Source organism: Neoarius graeffei, chromosome 6, assembly GCF_027579695.1.
Source record: "Neoarius graeffei isolate fNeoGra1 chromosome 6, fNeoGra1.pri, whole genome shotgun sequence".
Taxonomy (NCBI): Eukaryota; Metazoa; Chordata; class Actinopteri; order Siluriformes; family Ariidae; genus Neoarius; species Neoarius graeffei.
This window is the reverse complement of record NC_083574.1, coordinates 6,306,936-6,328,460: the sequence shown is the minus strand read 5'-3', so window position 1 is coordinate 6,328,460 and position 21,525 is coordinate 6,306,936.

The window sequence follows — 21,525 nt, the reverse complement described above, 5'->3', positions numbered from 1 at the left end:
ATTTATACAAATCATTCGTACCAAACATAGGCAACCAAACAAAGGCTACCGCTTCTGACATGATATCAAATCGATGACGTCACGAATCGCGTACCCCCACTTTAAAAATCTCCACTACACCACTGATTAAATGCAACTATAAATGGATAAAAAGTGCCCATTTTATTAATGGCAGTTAATTTCTGTGGTACAGGAAGAACAAAATGAGTCAGGATGTGCAACTATGGAATGCTAACAGTAACTCTGCTTCATCATACCATACCACTGTTGCTTATTTTCTGCCAAAAGCATGACTCAGGATTTTTTATTCTTCACTGACACACACACACAGTTCCACTCTGTTGTGGGAATCAACAGCACCAGCAGAAATCGTTCAAATCTGTTTGTTAATCTATAAAATGCTCCATGTCATGACATTTCACACAGAAGCAGTTCCACATTTTCAGTGTGTCAATAAAAACAAGTGCAGAGATTCACGAGTGTTTTGCAAGCTCTTTTACAGTCAAATAAAATCTGCAGACTATATCAGTACAGCAGTGACGAAGCATTACTATTAGAGCTGGGACTTGAGCCAAAACTTAGCCAGACACCAAAAGAGCAACAGGGTAAAGGATTTCATAAGGGATTAGCATCAGGCTGTCAGGTTGCTCCGTTGTAGCTGTCGATGTCGATTTTAAAAGTAACTCAGTAAATTACATCGTGAAATAAATACTTAAGTCTGAGTGAAAAATACTTTCATGAGCGTCCAGAGTGAAAGAAGAGTCTGGAGACAGAAATCTGAGTTTCTCGGTCATTAGCCTGTAGCTCTCAATAGCACTGGCTTGACCGCTTTATTAGCATCCGCTAACACTACTGATGAACGCTACACCGGCTGGAAGGTGGCTTCACTGCTGCACGGATAGCACTGGGTCACGATTAAGCTCATGTTGGCCTTCGAGAGGGCCTAGGGCGATACATTTTGAGTCCCTCCCACTAGAAATCAAAATCTGATTGGTTAATTAATTCATCTGTCACTTCCTACATAAACATACACTGCCATGGCCTTCTGTCCCGGCAATGAAGTCCTAACCAATGAGTGAGCAGCTCGAAACTCTTCTCAGCCTAGAGACAACAAACAAAAAACGAAAATCTCACTGAATAACTCAATTTTAATGTTTTCAGGACAGTAACCCTTTCATTGCTGAAGCAAATTTAATCAAAAATGAGGCCGAATTTGAAAAGAATAATTATAATGGAATTATGAAAGAAATTAAATATAACATTTGAAATGCTGAGATGTTTAGGCTTCTCTGGAAGCCTAGAAGGCCCTGATGGTTCTCCTCTGTAGTACAGAGTATTAAAATTGTTGTTAAAATGTTAATTACACAACTTGTTTTGGAGCAACTTTCAGAACTATAAGACGTTAATAAATCTAATCATTTTAATAAAGACAGTGTTGCTTGATGTAGAGTAGGGTTTTTTTTATTATTTTCTTTGGTAATTTCTTTGCCAAATCATCTGAACACACAGCTTTGGTAAAATCGCAGCGCAAAGCTCCATACTTAAGAGAATATGACTATGCATCGACCTGATTTGTGACGGCTTTTGCGTTTGTATGTATGAATGATGTACGTGTACCACCACAGGGAACTCGATCATAAGTGCAAGGCAACGTATCTCATAAACACTTGACCACCGGAGAACAAAATTTGTATCTTTGTTTCATAAGATAGACTGATTTTTATCCAGAGTTTATTTTTAATCTGTTTTTTTTAAATAATGAACATGGGATTATTTACTGACACATTTTACGGAAAATGTTCATGACTAGTTAAAACAGGTTTATTCGTCCACTAGCTTGTTGGACAGTTGACAGTTTGTGTCATGTAACGATGTTAGGGTGATAGATGTATGTAATTGCAGGAAGAGTTTTATTGAAAACACGCTCGCAAACAGATCCAAAACGAGTCAAGAAACAGGCAGTGGTGGAGCGAGGCACAGACAAGATATCAGAGGGAATCCAATACTCACAGTCCAAAAACACAAACAGGGTCAAAACCAGAAAAGTGATACAAAACACAAGGCTTGTTCGCGTCAGACGCAGGGCACAGAGCGTATACTTCACAAAGTCTGTGTGCTACTGAGAGTCCTTATACAGTGGATATAAAAAGTGTACACACCTTGTTAAAATGATCAGTTTTTCTGATGTAAAAAAAAATTAGACCACGATAAATAATTTAAAAAATTTTCCCACCTTTACTGTGACCTATAACCTGTACAATTCAATTAAAAAACAAACAAATCTATTGGGGGGGAAAGCATTAAAAAAAACCTACAATAAGCTGGTTGCATAAGTGTGCACACCCTTAAACTAATACTTTGTTGAAGCACCTTTTGATTTAATTACAGCATTCAGTCTTTTTGGGTCGGAGTCTATCAGCCTGCCACATCTAGACTTGGCAATATTTGCCCACTCTTCCTTGCAAAAGCGCTCCAAATCTGTCAGATTGCGAGGGCGTCTCTTGTGCACAGCCCTCTTCAGGTCACCCCACAGATTTTCAACTGGATTTAGGTCTGGGCTCTGGCTGGGCCATTCCAAAACTTTTTTGTGGTCATTGTCGTGCTGAAAGATGAAATTCTTCTTCATCTTCAGCTTTCTAGCAGACACCTGAAGGTTTTGGGCCAAAATTGACTGGTATTTAGAACTGTTCATAATTCCCTCCACCTTGACTAAAGCCCCTGTTCCAGCTGAAGAAAAACAACCCCAAAACATGATGCCGCCACCACCATGCTTCACCGTGGGTATGGGGTTCTTTTGGTGATGCGCAGTGTTGATTTTGCGCCAAACATACCTTTTGGAATTGTAGCCAAAAAGTTCAACCTTGGTTTCATCAGACCATAACACATTTTCCCACATGCTTTTAGGAGCGTTGATGTATTTTTTTGTAAAATGTATCCGGGCCTGGATGTTTTTCTTTGACCCTACCTCATAGTCCAGACATATGGAGAATACGGCAGATTGTTGTCACATGTAGTACACAACCAGTACTTGCCAGAAATTCCTGCAGCTCCTTCAGTGTTGCTGTAGGCCTCTCGGCAGCCTCCCTGACCAGTTTTCATCTTGTCTTTTCATCAATTTTGGAGGGACGTCCAGTTCTCGGTAATGTCACTGTTGTCCCATATTTTCTCCACTTCTTGATGACGGTCTTCACTGTGCTCCATGGTATATCTAATGCCGTGTGAATATTTTTATACCCTTCTCCTGGCTGATATTTTTTAACAATGAGATCCCTTTGATGCTTTGTAAGCTCTCTGTGAACCCTGGCTTTTGCTGGAGGATGCAACTGAGTAAATGTCTGAACTTTATTTGGGGTTAATCGGAGTCATTTTAACTGATGGCAGGTGTGAACCCAAAAAGACTGAATGCTGTAATTAAATCAGAAGGTGCTTCAACAAAGTATTAGTTTAAGGGTGTGCACACTTATGCAACCAGCTTATTGTATGTTTTTTATTTTTTATGTTTTCCCCCGAACAGATTTGTTTGTTTTTCAATTGAATTGTACAGGTTATAGGTCACATTAAAGGTGCGAAAAGTTTTGAAATTATCTATAGTGGTCTCATTTTTTTACGTCAGAAAAACTGATCATTTTAACGGGATGTGTACACTTTTTATATCCACTGTATGTCTGTGCTGTGATTGAGCTCTAATCAGGAACAGGTGCATGGTAATTAGTCCTAATGGTGCTACAAATGCGTGCAAACATGTGTAGAAGTAACAAATGTAACCAGACAGCTGTTTGATGTATCAAGTGTGATATTGGATGGTAACTCAACAGTAGTGATGTAAAGTCCCCCAGGCGCCCAGCAGAGTTACACCATAATAAATGTGGTGGTGTTGTTTCTGGCGCATGGCATGCGGCGTCAAAGAAAGGAATAAATATGTATCGTAACTGTGATGCATATCTTATGATTGGTCTCACTGTCACAAGACAACGCAGTGATTTATTGAGGTGAAAAACACGACATGACACAATTCGATGGTTCGTTCATGGTGCTGTAATATTATTATTCTATTCAGGGTGATTTTGTGCCTTTGCTCACAAACTCATCAGGAGCTCTGTTTTTACGCAGTGCCTACATATCTGTATATTAATTACATCAATGCGCTCTGATCCTGTGCAGCGTTATTTTCTGAAGTTATGTCACCACCCAGCAGAGCAACACAGCGTGACATGAACATGATTCTCCACGCAAATGAAAGCGGCCGTGGCGTTTCTGCCCTGCCTTCACCATGAGGGTATTTTTACATTATTCAAATATCAACATCCTGCCAGTGCCAACTTCTCTGGAACCAGAGCAAAACAAAAATGTTCTTAATAAGGAAATAAGTGAATCATCTCAAGATTTTCTATATCGCACATGAAAACGAAAGAATTTGCATCCAGATGTCATTTATGAATTAGAAATTTCTGGACAAAAAATAATAAAAATAATAAATAAGATCAATTGATTAATATCAGCAAGAAGATGGAAAAATCAGAATCAGAGTCTTGTTAATGGTTTTAATGAAGCAACATTTTCAACAACATAATCATACATTAGAAAATTTGTAATAAGATCATTTATAGAGGTAATGGTGAGGGTTCGTTGAAAAATTTGACTTCTCTTTTCACTGTTCTTCAGATGTTCTTCTGGAGAAACTCTTCAAAGATCAAACTCTGGATGTTAACACCTTTAAGTCAGGGCTCATTACGCTGTTATTCAGTTTTGGTGAGTTATTGAGCAACATGTCGAGCCTTTTATGGTTCTTTAGTTGCGACTTCAGGGAACACTTCAAGGTTCTGCTGTATGTAGAATAATTTTGGATGTTAATCCCATAAAGTCCAGGTTGAATATTCGGTTATGTCTATCTATCTATCTATCTATCTATCTATCTATCTATCTATCTATCTATCTATCTATCTATCTATCTATCTATTTAGTATTTGTATTTATTTATTTAGCATTTATTTATTTGTATTTATATTATTTTTATTGTATTTGTATTTATTTGTACTAATTTGTATTTATTTGTATTTATATATTTATTAATTAATAATAACAGTAATAATAACAGTTGTTATTATTCTTATTAGTAGTAGTAGTAGTTGTATTATTTGTATTTATTTCTATTATTTATATTTGTTATTTAGTATTTAGTCATATTATTTAGTATCTACACTCTAACAACATATAGACATCTTCAGGGTTCTTTAGCTGTTCCTTTGAGAACATTGAACATTGAAAGGCTTTATGTAACAGAACAGAACAGAGAGTCCCCTTAAACCCTTCATTATCCAACAGACCCTTGAAGAACCCAGTTTTTCTAAAAGAAATGTGTATAAATTCAAAGGAACGAGACTGACCATGGCGGCACGGTGGTGTAGTGGTTAGCGCTGTCGCCTCACAGCAAGAAGGTCCGGGTTCGAGCCCCGTGGCCAGCGAGGGCCTTTCTGTGTGGAGTTTCCATGTTCTCCCCGTGTCCGCGTGGGTTTCCTCCGGGTGCTCCGGTTTCCCCCACAGTCCAAAGACATGCAGGTTAGGTTAACTGGTGACTCTAAATTGACCGTAGGTGTGAATGTGAGTGTGAATGGTTGTCTGTGTCTGTGTGTCAGCCCTGTGATGACCTGGCGACTTGTCCAGGGTGTACCCCGCCTTTCGCCCGTAGTCAGCTGGGATAGGCTCCAGCTCACCCGCGACCCTGTAGAACAGGATAAAGCGGCTACAGATAACGAGATGAGATGAGACATTTCTGCTTCAACCCCTGCAATGCCTACATTGATTAGTTTCATATAACGGCACATCCAGAAGTGGTTTGCATTATTCCTCTTACACCACAGCAATTCACCAATGATTGCATTTTATTTAGTGAATAATAACACATTGGACTTTTTATCCATTTATAGCTACACTTACACCATAGCAGATATAAAGTCGTTCCCTCACCATCAGCTGTTTTTTTCTTTCGTGAAGTTGTTGTAGCTTGTCGTGTTATTTTACTGAAAATTTAATTCGTATTACGAAGCGCTAACACTGGAGACTCCTTCCATTTTAAAAAAAACTTCACCATATCAATATTTATACATTTTCCTTGCTCAACAACATGTTTTCAGATTTTATAGAGCATCCGCCAAGGAAGTGCGTATAAATTACGAATTAGCGAATTAATAAAACCTGTGATTCGCAGCCGCACTAATTGTCAGAGCTGCTGTTTATAGAAAATGAACTGATCAGATTTGAGAATTCACCATCGCTCTGAATCCACACGGTTTCTGTAAAATGGTGCTGCTGTAATAAAGGTAATGCAAAATAATTATCAGATATTCTTCAGCGTGTGTGCATGCGAGATGGAGGTGTGTATATGTGGAAAAGAGAAGCAGGAGTGTGTGGTTGTGCTGGAACAGGTTAAGGTCTGACCACTGCCTCGTCTCAGCTGCACCCGATTATTTTAGCTCTCTTTTAATATCCTGAAGCTCAACACCTGTGGCCTCTGCGGTTTCATCTCAGTAATGTGTTGTGTAATCAGAAGCACCCGGCTAAACCCCCTGCTGAGGGTCTGGAAATAGAGCAGTTTCATCTGAACATTTTGTTCCTCATTAATCGGTGCTGTTATTGAATTATTATTATTATTATTATTATTATTATTATTTTAATACAAGGTACACAAACTTATTCAAGTACAGCTGTCTTCTTTCTCTATTCTGTTCTCTTTAAATTATTCACATATTTGTACATTTGTGATAAATCAGATAAAGTCTTTTCTCTTGTTCACTGTTCTTATATTTTGAACGTACGTATACTAGCAGACGAGTGAATAAGTCAGGGTTTGCTTGAGGACAAAAAGAAGATGATAAAGATGTTTAATTGACAGCAAGGAGATATTTTAGATTTTGTCTAAATAAATTGGAAAATAATCCCTGTGTAAAAAAAATCTGGTTATAATTCGGGTTATAATTCATCGCCGCTTCTCTAGCACATTTTTATCCAACATATGCTTTTATGTTCAGATTAGGTTTGAGCCCTTGCCCTTTACGCACTGAACTTAATCCAGATTCCTTGAATTATTTCAATAATATTGTCTGGTTTTTTTTCATCGTATATCAGATATATTCCATCCAGCTCGCAGGATAGTGAACAACTCAAAGATGAGTAGCTGAATGGAATATATCTGATATACCACAAAAAAACAGCCAATATTATTATTATCATTATACATACACACTCCTTTCAGGTGTTCAACGCGTCTTTGTCTTTCAAAATTCTCTCAAAATCTTCCATATTTAACGAAGCAAACCTGGCGGCCGTGTTTGTTTACAAATTGTCCCAGTCGCTCACTCGCTAGTGCGGAAGTTTTACATCTCCAATGTGTGACGTCATGTTGTCTTGACAACCATTCATGCAATATCGTAAACCATATTCAACGCTCATTCTCCATTGGGTAGAGTGACGTAATACACGTAGGATAAGCAATACGCTAACAATATTGCATGCTATCAAACCAAATGAACGGAACCTGCTAGAAGGGAATAGAACACGTGTTTATATTCCATCGAAAAGGTGTCCTGGATGTATAATAATTAATGACATTATGCACCATAGAGGGGAAAATATCCAAATCCCTTCTTATCTTTCTTTGAGGAACATCATGTTAAAACATTTTAATTATTTTCTCATGCATTTGTTGACAAACTGGAGATCCTCAGCTCATCTTTGCTCCCCAAAAACGAGGCATTTCCTGGAGGCTGATTTTCTCATCTCATCTCATTATCTCTAGCCGCTTTATCCTTCTACAGGGTCGCAGGCAAGCTGGAGCCTATCCCAGCTGACTACGGGCGAAAGGCGGGGTACACCCTGGACAAGTCGCCAGGTCATCACAGGGCTGACACATAGACACAGACAACCATTCACACTCACATTCACACCTACGCTCAATTTAGAGTCACCAGTTAACCTAACCTGCATGTCTTTGGACTGTGGGGGAAACCGGAGCACCCGGAGGAAACCCACGCGGACACAGGGAGAACATGCAAACTCCACACAGAAAGGCCCTCGCCGGCCACGGGGCTCAAACCCGGACCTTCTTACTGTGAGGCGACAGCGCTAACCACTACACCACCGTGCCGCCCCCAGAGTGAAGGTACACACTTTTATTAGCCCCGGGTCCAGTGGACCCGAACATCCTGTATGTAATATAAATGTGTAGGGGGGTGTACAGTGTGTGGTTATCAAAAATGTGTTCTGATATACACTACCGTTCAAAAGTTTGGGGTCACCCAGACAATTTTGTGTTTTCCATGAAAAGTCACACTTTTATTTACCACCATAAGTTGTAAAATGAATAGAAAATATAGTCAAGACATTTTTCTGGCCATTTTGAGCATTTAATCGACCCCACAAATGTGATGCTCCAGAAACTCAATCTGCTCAAAGGAAGGTCAGTTTTATAGCTTCTCTAAAGAGCTCAACTGTTTTCAGCTGTGCTAACATGATTGTACAAGAGTTTTCTAATCATCCATTAGCCTTCTGAGGCAATGAGCAAACACATTGTACCATTAGAACACTGGAGTGATAGTTGCTGGAAATGGGCCTCGATACACCTATGGAGATATTGCACCAAAAACCAGACATTTGCAGCTAGAATAGTCATTTACCACATTAGCAATGTATAGAGTGGATTTCTGATTAGTTTAAAGTGATCTTCATTGAAAAGAACAGTGCTTTTCTTTCAAAAATAAATAAGGACATTTCAAAGTGACCCCAAACTTTTGAACGGTAGTGTATGTTCTCCACAGAAAATGAACCAAGGCTAATGAGTCTGAGTTTGAAAAAATAATTAATTGTATCATTGTTCCTTTGATAAAAAATGAAAACAGGTCCCACACAAGGGCGCAGATGGCACTGGGGACGGGGGGGACATGTCCCCCCCAGATTTATAGTGACCCCCATCTGTCCCCCCCAGCCACCGTCCCTACGTAAAGCGCCACACATAGGTAGAAAAAGTGAGGGTTAATGTTCCGTTAGTTAGACTAACTTACACTGCAGCACAAAGTTGAAATGGCAGCAGCAGCAGCCTTGTCTGTGATCAATCCACATTTTCCCCTTCTTGAATCGGTGTAGGCTGGAGCAGATCCTTGCAGAGTTGGGAAAGCAAGGTGTTAATTTTCCACGTAATTCTCGGTTAATAACACTGCACAGCTCATCCATTTGATAGCAACGGTGTTTCTGCTACGACTATTGGTGCGTTCAGTTGTACTCGTAAGTTGGAAGTTTGAAGTCGGAAAAGCATTGAAATCCAGCATCTCCCAGCATAAACGTTGGGGTTTTCGTTTCATTTCATTAACTGGCCATTTTTTTCGAATTCCATGTTCCATGATGTCCCAGTTTTTAAACTGGGAAGCGCTCAGTTCTGAGGTTATGTTGCTCGGAGCTCCAAGTTCCGACTTCCAATGTAAATGTAACACACCATCTCGACCCCAGGGCCCTAAGGGGAGCTGGGGACTTTGCCTGTCGCGGTAACCATAGTGATCATAAACAACGGTCTAATGACCGAGCTGGTGATCTTTCTGCCACATTAAGCCAGAGAAGAGGGGAAAAAAAATCACAGCGTTTGTTTCAAGAACCAAAAGATGCAAATATCCTCTGCCTGTTGCCTGTTGCCTTTCTCAGATGTGACAAATACTTGTTTTGTAATGTTGAGTAGCTAGTCTGATAATAATAAGAAGGAATTTGGACTTACCTGAAGTAGGCTAAATGTAAAATAACAGCATTCTAGGCTGTAGGTGAATATCTTTTAATGTTGTTATTTTTATGTTATTTTAGTAAGCAGCAACTGTTAACTGAAATTATGAGATTCAAGATGTTAACATTGTCCTCCTGGCCTGCAGGCAATCCCTGGTGGGGTCAACAATGAAAAAACAAAAAACAATTAGCTACAGCGTTTTTTCAAAAACCGAGCAATGTTGACCAGGTAGGCCTTTGTCTACCAATGTTCATTCAGTTAGAAAACTCACAATTCGAATGTATATTGAAGCTTCAGTACACACGCACACATTTTATATATATATATATATATATATATATATATATATATATATATATATATATATATAAAATGCATTTACACAAAATGGAATCATTTGCTGACAGCTCAGTCCCCCCCAGTTCAAAAATCCTATCTGCGCCCCTGGTCCCACAGACCCGAACACCATACAAGGGTTAAAAAAGAAAACATAATGAAGGCTACTGGAACATTTTTGGTGTAAAATGAAGAAGCGAGTGTGACAAAGTGTCCAGAAGAACTGTGGCTGGTTCTGGAAGACGCTCAGTAAAACCTACAGCTCATTTCCGTATAAAACTGCGCTCATTGGATAATTCAGTTCACTGAAGAATAAAAGACAATGTTGTTATCATGTTAGTTCCTTTCTAAGGGAGGAATTTTATGTAATTCACCTGTTACAAATTTTAGTGAAATATCCCAGGTCTAAAAGATATCAGGTCCAACATGAACTAGGTACTAGTGCCGGTTCTGAAATGGTTGAACTTGCGAACCTTCTAAGAACTGGTTTGCTTTTCTACAGGATCAACAGCCACGACATTACATCATTGTGTAGATCTGTATACATCTCTGCTTTACCAGCAACACCAGCACCAAGCACAACAACAATAATAATGGTGGATTACATCATCTCTTTATACACGTTGATCCTGGCTTTGTGAGCGTTCGCTGGCACCCAAACATGACTTTTTAGTTGATCTTGTTGATCATGATAATCCCACTCCCAGCCTCTGACGTAAGTCGTTCTTGGTTCAAGACAAGAAAGGTGTTGGTGCTGATCTGGAGCCAGTTTTCTTTGAGCGTCATCTTTTTAATGTTAAGAGAGAAAAAAGAGGCGAGAATGAATGTTTATCGCTGCTATAAGTGATTACAGGAATGTTTTGGGCGTTCCACAGCTTTAAGCTGAAATGTAACGAGAAACGGATGAAAAGTATAAAGTCTTCTTGAATAAATGAATATAAAATTGTAATTGTTGGCAAGTTGCTGTAGTGTAAGAGGAATAAAACACATTGAGATGTAGTGAAGTCTGCTTCATCGCACCAGCCTGTCACTGATTATTTTCCGAAAGTATCATATCCTGAATTCCATTAAGATTAAATTTTCTCATCCTGGGATTCAGAACTGAAAGATGGTTTGTATTTTGTGCTGTGATTATGTTCTCATTCTCATCTCATTATCTGTAGCCGCTTTATCCTTCTACAGGGTCGCAGGCAAGCTGGAGCCTATCCCAGCTGACTACGGGCAAAAGGCGGGGTACACCCTGGACAAGTCGCCAGGTCATCACAGGGCTGACACATAGACACAGACAACCATTCACACTCACGGTCAATTTAGAGTCACCAGTTAACCTAACCTGCATGTCTTTGGACTGTGGGGGAAACTGGAGCACCCGGAGGAAACCCACGCGGACACGGGGAGAACATGCAAACTCCGCACAGAAAGGCCCTCGCCGGCCATGGGGCTCGAACCCAGGACCTTCTTGCTGTGAGGCGACAGCGCTAACCACTACACCACCGTGCCGCCCGATTATGTTCTGATTATGTTTAATTTTCTCCAATGTTTTCCTCACAGACAGTACAGTTTGGTTTTTTTTCTTGGCTGAGAGTCAGTTTTTTGGCTGTTGAAATATGAAGAACTACTTTGTGATTAGTCATCAGCTCCAAACTGGCACTCAAACTGCCTTGGTGGAAAAGGGGTAAGTGTTTGCCTTTATAGCTGCCTTGAACATTTAACAGTTATTCCACGAAATCGAGTCGTACATGAGCTGATAGCCGACGAGGCGCATAGCACCGAGTCGTCTATTATCCATGTCGGACGAGATTGAGTGGAATAACTGTTTTATTCTATCCACATTCACTGGATTTTGAGAAAGGGAGCATTTTTATTTTTATTTTTTATTTATACAAAACGTCCAACAAAATAATTTCTGCTTAGAATGTAAACAAACCAGTGAAATGACAGGAGCAATTTGTGAAAAATGCAATGATAATAATAATAATAATAATATAGTTAGTTTTTTCTTTTTTTATCAGACATCTAGTTTTTAGGTTTGTTTACCTGACATGTTTCGACGTACAACTGTCGTCTTTCTCAGAGTGTCACCGGATGTTGTTGGTGACGCATCTTTTATCAGCTGATGTTTCCGAAGGCGTGGCCTTCCTGTCTGGTTTGACAGGTCGGTCACGCCTTCTACTGTCTGTTCGTCCCCTGCAAGATGGCACTCCAGGTATGGGAGAGCATGTATGCTCCCTCATCCCGGTTGATGGTCCTCAGGCTTCGCTTACGGATCTCCATGGCCTCCCTGATCCAGCGCTGATGTTTATTATCTTCTGTGCAGATGACTCTGGCATTCCCCCAGTCCATAATATGTCCGAGGACTATCAACCGGGATGAAGGAGCATACATGCTTTCCCATACCTGGAGTGCCATCTTGCAGGGGATGAACAGACAGTAGAAGGCGTGACCGACCTGTCAAACCAGACAGGAAGGCCACACCTTCGGAAACATCAGCTGATAAAAGATGCGTCACCAACAACATCCGGTGACACTCTGAGAAAGACGACAGTCGTACGTCGAAACATGTCAGGTAAACAAACCTAAAAACTAGATGTCTGATAAAAAAAAGAAAAAACGAACTATATTTAATATATGACATAATGAATGTAATCAAAAGAAGAAGAAGAAGAATTGAAAAAAAGATACGTTCTTACCATCAAATACTTTCATTCCATATTTTGTTGCACATTTTTTTGTGTATTTTTTGTGGTTTTGTTTTCGAGTAGTTTTTATTTCATTCTCGGTTGGTTCAGCAACACGCTCCGCCATTTTGTTTTTCTCTACGTATGGTATATGAGCTGATATCCTAGTAGTACAGTAGCCAATCAGAGCACACGATTGCTTATATCCAGTGAATGTGGACAGAATAACTTTTGGATACACCCTTTTCTATGAAAACTGGGGGCAGGATTATCATGACCAACAAGACTAAATAAAACGTTATGAGCACTATTTTTAAAATAAATACATGAATACATAAAATAGCGGCACGGTGGTGTAGTGGTTAGCGCTGTCGCCTCACAGCAAGAAGGTCCGGGTTCGAGCCCCGTGGCCGGCGAGGGCCTTTCTGTGTGGAGTTTGCATGTTCTCCCCGTGTCCGCGTGGGTTTCCTCCGGGTGCTCCGGTTTCCCCCACAGTCCAAAGACATGCAGGTTAGGTTAACTGGTGACTCTAAATTGACCGTAGGTGTGAGTGTGAATGGTTGTCTGTGTCTATGTGTCAGCCCTGTGATGACCTGGCGACTTGTCCAGGGTGTACTCCGCCTTTCGCCCGTAGTCAGCTGGGATAGGCTCCAGCTTGCCTGCGACCCTGTAGAACAGGATAAAGCGGCTAGAGATAATGAGATGAGATGAGATGAGATGAGATACATAAAATAGAGCTATTGTAGATAGAGCCTAGTCTGTTTAATCCAGTAGTCCATTATTGTTGTTGTTGTTGTTGTTGTTGTGCTTGGCACTAGCTTTCTTGGGAAAGCACAGACATATACAGACGTTAACTTTGGCATAATGACTTGGCTCAGTGGTGACTCTTGAGCTCATGGAAAAGCAAATCAGTTCGAAGAACAGCACCAGGTTAACCAACTCTGATCCCGGAACGAGCACCATGTTCGCGTTCGTGGAAAGGAGATATTAGTTGCAATATTTGACTCACTTTTTCTTGTTGTAACCACATTGCCTTTTTCAAAACAGTTCTTCATTGCAAAATATTGCTGCTTTATTTGAAATGTCTCCATTTCTACTAATTTTACACGTCCCAAATTTCCCACAAATCTCACGCTCCCTTCAGTGGATAATTTAACGTCGATTTCTACCTGATGTAATCATAAACACTGTCCCAGACCTTGATTAGCTCATCCGGCTGACAGGTGATGAGTTTACGCCATCATGTGTTGTCCATTGTCCATCCGTCGTCAAACACATTTCCCGAAAATCGCTTCTTCTCTCTGAATTCTTCACCAATTTTTATCCTTTTTGGCAGGAAGGTATGCCTGGGGTGCATACATATAGCTTCTACCCAAATTTGCATAATTGCAATTAATAATGCAATTAATAATCGCTTCTTCTCCTTCAATTCTTCACCGATTTTTATTCTTTCTGGCACGAAGGTACAGTGGTGCTTGAAAGTTTGTGAACCCTTTAGAATTTTCTATATTTCTGCATAAATATGACCTAAAACATCATCAGATTTTCACACAAGTCCTAAAAGTAGATAAAGAGAACCCAGTTAAACAAATGAGACAAAAATATTATACTTGGTCATTTATTTATTGAGGAAAATGATCCAATATGACATATCTGTGAGTGGCAAAAGTATGTGAACCTTTGCTTTCAGTATCTGGTGTGACCCCCTTGTGCAGCAATAACTGCAACTAAACATTTGTGGTAACTGTTGATCAGTCCTGCACACCGGCTTGGAGGAATTTTAGCCCATTCCTCCGTACAGAACAGCTTCAACTCTGGGATGTTGGTGGGTTTCCTCACATGAACTGCTCGCTTCAGGTCCTTCCACAACATTTCCATTGGATTAAGGTCAGGACTTTGACTTGGCCATTCCAAAACATTAACTTTATTCTTCTATAACCATTTTTTGGTAGAACGACTTGTGTGCTTAGGGTCGTTGTCTTGCTGCATGAGCCACCTTCTCTTGAGATTCAGTTCATGGACAGATGTCCTGACATTTTCCTTTAGAATTCGCGGGTATAATTCAGAATTCATTGTTCCATCAGTGATGGCAAGCCATCCTGGCCCAGATGCAGCAAAACAGGCCCAACCCATGATACTACCACCACCATGTTTCACAGAAGGGATAAGGTTCTTATGCTGGAATGCAGTGTTTTCCTTTCTCCAAACATAACACTTCTCATTTAAACCAAAAAGTTCTATTTTGGTCTCATCTGTCCACAAAACATTTTTCCAATAGCCTTCTGGCTTGTCCACGTGATCTTTAGCAAACTGCAGATGAGCAGCAATGTTCTTTTTGGAGAGCAGTGGCTTTTTATTTGCAACCCTGCCATGCACACCATTGTTGTTCAGTGTTCTCCTGATGGTGGACTCATGAACATTAACATTAGTCAATGTGAGAGAGGCCTTCAGTTGCTTAGACGTTACCCTGGGGTCCTTTGTGACCTCGCCGACTATTACATGCCTTGCTCTTGGAGTGATCTTTGTTGGTCAACCACTCCTGGGGAGGGTAACAATGGTCTTGAATTTCCTCCATTTGTACACAATCTGTCTGACTGTGGATTGGTGGAGTCCAAACTCTTTAGAGATGGTTTTGTAATCTTTTTCAGCCTGAAGAGTATCAACAACGCTTTTTCTGAGGTCCTCAGAAATCTCCTTTGTTCGGGCTGTGATATACTTCCATAAACATATGTTGTGAAGATCAGACTTTGATAGATCCCTGTTCTTTAAATAAAACAGAGTGCCCACTCACACCTGATTGTCATCCCATTGATTGAAAACATCTGACTCTAATTTCACCTTCAAATGAACTGTTAATCCTAGTGGTTCACATACTTTTGCCACTCACAGATATGTAATATTGGATCATTTTCCTCAATAAATAAATGACCAAGTATAATATTTTTGTCTCATTTGTTTAACTGGGTTCTCTTTATCTACTTTTAGGACTTGTGTGAAAATCTGATGATGTTTTAGGTCATATTTATGCAGAAATATAGAAAATTCTAAAGGGTTCACAAACTTTCAAGCACCACTGTAGGGGTACCTACGGTGCATATAACTTCTACCCAGATTTGCTTAATTACAATTATTAACGACATTATTAGTGGACTAATTAAGCCTTAATTCAAACCTGATGTAATCATAAACACTGTCCCAGATCTTTATTCACAATCTGCTCATATTATACCGGTACCAATCCAACACTTCCATCCTTCCAACACACTCAGTCCTGTTTGTCTTTACTTGACTCGAGTGATTTTACACTCTCACTATCCAAAGAGCATTAGTTCCCTTCTGAGTCTGTTTACTTTCAGGATTGCTTCCTCATGTCGTATCTAGGAATGTTTCCTCACCACTTGTACATCAGAGATGTAAGAGATATTGTCAGAGAAAACCAGCACTTGGATGGAAAATGGTATCGTGCAGATTTTCATCGTATTTTGTCCAAACATGGCTTCTCCGTGGCTCGAATCCGTTTCAGCAGTCTATTTTCGAGGCATGAGACAGGTGACTGTGGAACATTTGCGCCTGTGTGGGAACTCACAGTGGTTTAGATCCAACCGGGATTTGACGGTAGTTTTTTATTGACATAAGTGCAATTAGACCTGTGCATGTGCAAAAAAGAAAAAAAATAAGAAAACACGTTTGGAGTTTGCCCACCAGCATGTGGCAGACTCCCCAAACACATAGAAGAAGATTCTCTGGCCAAATGAGACTAAAATTGAACTTTGTGGCCATCATGGGAAATGCCATGTGTGGTGCAAACCCATCACCCTGAGAACACCATTCCTACAGTGAAGCATGGTGGTGGCAGCATCATGCTGTGGGGATGTTTGTCATGTGCAGGGACAGGAAAGCTGGTCAGGACTGAAGGAAAGATGGATGGCACTAAATACAGGGCAATTCTGGAGGAAAACCTGTTTGAGTCGGCCAGAGGTTTGAGACTGGGACGAAGGTTCATGTTCCAGCAGGACAATAACCCTAAACATATTGCTAAAGCTACACTGGAATGGTTTAAACAGAGACATTTAAATGTCTTGGAATGGCCTAATCAAAGCCCAATTGAGAACCCGTGGCATAACATGAAGATTGCTGTACACCAACACAACCCATCTAACTTGAAGGAGTTGGAGCAATTTTGCCTTGAGGAATAGACAAAAATCCCAGTGGCTAGATGTGCTAAGCTAATCGAGACATACCCCAAGAGACTTGCGGCTGTAATTGCAGCAAAAGGTGGTTCTACAAAGTATTGACTTTTGGTGTGGGGGGGTGAATTAGTCTGGCTAACGCGACTTCAAAGCTCTGCGAGCATTTGGTCTGGCAAAGATATTAAGCCCAACCGTTTCCCAAAGTGCATGGTTGACCCGCCTCCCTGAAATGCCTCAGTTTGCTACTGGTTGAAGCCAGAAAAGGCTGTGACGAAGCTTAAACCAATCACATCACTCTTTCCTCTGACGTATGTGATGCGACGGGGCTAAGGCCCCGGTCACACCGCCTGAACTTTGCTGGAGCGTTCCTGGAGCGGTGAAAAAAATTCATCACCACTCGTAACCGTTCACCACCGTTTAACAAAAGTTGGCCCCCGTTAAAGCAACGCCGTATACGCTCAGCCACCGCTGATGTTTCTCGAGGGGCCCTCCTACCGCTCCGAAAGTTTTGAGCTGCACAAAATATTGGGAGCGGTGAGGAGGGGGCAATTTTCCGCCCCGGCAAAGTTCACCCCCGCTCCACCAACGCCCAGTCAAAGTTTGGCACCGCTAGACGCAAGTTCGTGGATGCTTGGGTCCGCTAGGCCAACGCAGAAATCTTGAACGCTGGACCACCGCTGCTTTGCCAGCGTTGCCCGGGCGGTGATTAAACGTTGCACAAACTTCGGTGGAGCGGTTGTAAACATTTTACGAGCGGACATGGGGTTGCTGGAACGGTGTCGGGCGTTGAAGCAGCTATCCATTGTGGCGATGAACTTTGGTTTGGCGTTGGTATAGAGGTGTCAGAGCGGGACCAGAATTTGGCTATAAATACGGGCAGGGGCGCAGATACGTTTTTTGAACTGGGGGGGACAAAAAACTGGGGGGGACAAAGCTGCCAGCAAACCAACCCCAACCCCGATATGCCTGTCAAGCTTGTTGTGGGTTACCAGAGCAACCAAGCTTGAGCTCGCAACCTGTGCAGTCTGCGCAGCTCAACCAACCGAATATCAGTCTTTGTTTTATGTGAGTTGTTGCAACTATGTATACACTGCTGTGCACCTCAATAAACCGAATGGTAATTAGTCTTTTGATTTTTCCGTGAGGTTTGCCTTATGCAAAGAAAGACAGCATAGACGTTTTTTCCTCCCTATAAGTGGGGGGGACCGAACGAAGTGAATTTAAATCTGGGTGGGACGAATCCCCCCCATCCCCCCCCTCTATCTGCGCCCGTGAATACGGGCAGAAATGGACCAGGGGCTCATTTGGAATCGAGCTGCCATTGAGTTCAGACCTCATCTATATCGAATTTGCTCAAAGTTACAGTAAAACTGTATCACCATGGATGCTGAGAGACTTGCTATGATTGGTGCTAAACCAACTTTATACCCCCGCCGAGCCAAAGCCCGCATGCGCAGAACGCCGCTATACCAACGCTCGCTACCGCTCGCTACCGCTAAACCAACGCTAAAGCAACGCCGGCTTCAGCGGTGCACCGATAAGCCAACGCCCATGTTTTCGATTTTTTTTCCCATTTTGTGCGCGGTGACGAGCGTTGTCGAAATTCGGCCCCCCCTCCCTACCGTTCAAGGAACACTCCAGCAAAGTTCGGGCGGTGTGACTGGGGCCTAACTGGTAGATTAAACTCTTACCGAAGCCGGTCGGGAGCAAGGCGAAAACGTTCTTCCTTTCAATAAATACCTCCAGGGCTGCTCTTTGCTCCGTTTTCAATGAGAACTTGCTCCATGTTCGTAATGTTTCTAGTGAATGAAGCGCTTCCGGCATAGATTCTGTAAACAATCTATGGCTTCCGGTCGCAGTTCTACTACGTCACTGCCTTGAACACACCTCTACCCAGGGCCGTTGGAGATGCTCAAAGTTGATTGGCTCCTGATTTTTCGGGAGCTTGGAAGAGCTGTAGATAGCTTGCCTGGCCAGACTAAGCTCGCAACAGGCCCTCGTGTTGCGTCACGCTTAGGATGGGCGGGCCCAGGCTAGGGGTGAATACCTATGCACACTCCAGATTTCTGTTTTTTCACCTTAATTATTGTTAGTGTCACAAAAAAAAACTATTTTCACCTTTAAAGTGGTCGGCATGTTGTGTAAATCAATTGGTACTAACCCTTCAACAATCCATTTTAATTCCAGCTTGTAATGCGACAAAACAGGACAAACACCAAGGGGGATGAATACTTTTGCAAGACACTGTATAACAAGTGCCCAGGTACTGTCTTTTGACAAAATATGATGAAAATACCACTTGTGTGAGATTGAGATACCATTTTCCAAGCTATTGGTCATTCTGGTTGTTTTTCTGTGACAAGGCCTCATAAACGTCCATGTGCTTCATGACAGCATCTATAATTAAAAGCGCCCTATAAATAAAATGTAATTGACTTGAATTGATTATGACATGTTGTCTTGTTCCAGGATGCACCCACACTTTTTAAAAAACAGACCTACGTTTTCCTTTATCGCATAGAAACCACAGAAGCATGCAAGCCTCGTGCACCCTGCCTAAAAAGCTAAAAATATTCGTTTTAATCATGTGTGACACTCAGCCAGTCACCTGTGACAGAAATCCCCTGTGCATGACCTCTGAGAATAAAACCGCACAGCGCTTAAGTTTTCTTTCAACAGAACATGAAACAGAGATTGTGTGGGACAGGCCCGTTTCTGCAGAGCAGCACTTTACGCTGTCTTGTGGGTTTATTTTTAGATCTGAAACATGTGATTTGAAAAAGAAAAGGAAAAAATCTCTTGTCTGGTTAGTAAGGTGTGAAAAAAAAAGGGGCTTTTTCTTGTTTTTTATTATTATTATTATTATTATTATTATTATTATTATTAATAAAGTCATGAAAACTGCTTTCATTTTCTTTCTTTCTTTCTTTCTTTGGATTAACAAAGTAAACATTTTGTGACAATCGCACTCGATTACACAGTTGATCCTTCATCATTTAGAATAAGCAGCTATGTTGAGGTTGAAATTTATGCAATCAGGCCTTGTGCAATGCTGTATTTTTAGGACACACAAAAAAACCAGACTCTGGTTTAAAACTCTTCGTCCGTACAAACAATCTGTTTCAAGATTTTATGCAGGATGCATTAAATGCATTGAGAAAAACACCCTTTTTTGTTAAAAGAACCCAGACTAATACTAATTAACACAGTATACACTTTTTTTTTTTTGGCCATGTTTTGATCCTGGTGATGTGGACACTGGCGTCTCTCCATTACTAACACCCAATTGCACTTGTCAGCATTGTCCTTCCTCTTTTTTGTCTTCTTTCGAGAAGTCTTTTTCCTCCACAGGTTTTTCCTGTTGCGTGCTCAATTACATGGCCAAGGATCAAGTAAGTCCAACCAGAAACGAACTTTTGCTTCGCAGAAAACCATTACATGTGATGAGCAACTCAAGATGTTTTTGGAAGCGTTTTCCAAAATAAAAAGAAAAGGAAAGAAATAGCAATATGCAGCATTAACCCTTTATTCTTGCAGCATATTCTTCTTTCAGAAGTTGATTCAGTTCAGTCACGACAGTGACACTGATGGGAAAGGTGCAGTATGTAGTTACGAGAGTAAAAAAATATCAAAAAATTTTGTCTGAATGGCAAAAAAAACTGCGCATCTCAGTAATCTACTTTCTAACCTCAGTGACTAAAGGGAAGAGGTGAACAGGGTGCGACGTCCAGTGTTGAAAGAGGAACAAAATAATGCTGTGGAGGGCTTTTTTTGCACTTGTTATGTATTTTATTGCCTGGTAATTCTCAAAAATACAAATTATCCAAAGATCTTAAATTTATCCTCAGGCTAAATTAGAGTTTAAATGACTTCTTTTTGGCGGCACGGTGGTGTAGTGGTTAGCGCTGTCGCCTCACAGCAAGAAGGTCCGGGTTCGAGCCCCGTGGCCGGCGAGGGCCTTTCTGTGTGGAGTTTGCATGTTCTCCCCGTGTCTGCGTGGGTTTCCTCCGGGTGCTCCGGTTTCCCCCACAGTCCAAAGACATGCAGGTTAGGTTAACTGGTGACTCTAAAAAGACCGTAGGTGTGAGTGTGAATGGTTGTCTGTGTCTATGTGTCAGCCCTGTGATGACCTGGCGACTTGTCCAGGGTGTACCCCACCTTTCGCCCATAGTCAGCTGGGATAGGCTCCAGCTTGCCTGCGACCCTGTAGAACAGGATAAAGCGGCTAGAGATAATGAGATGACTTCTTTTCGCCAAGAACCATGTGAAAGCATACACTCAAAGGTCTTAGTTTAATTAACCAGGAATAAGTCCACTATCAACACATGCACACCTGCAGTATGTAGTAGCAATGACTTCATGAATTTTTTTAATGACAAAATTGAGAATATCCGACAAAAAATTCAAACTACTAATTTAAGGTTAGACAATGAAAGTGACCTTGTAGTTAACAATATAACTGTATCAGATCATCAGTTAGAATGTTTTACTCCCCTAAAAGAAACTGAATTACTCTCATTAATCTCTACATCAAAAGCCTCAACTTGCGTACTAGATCCCTTAC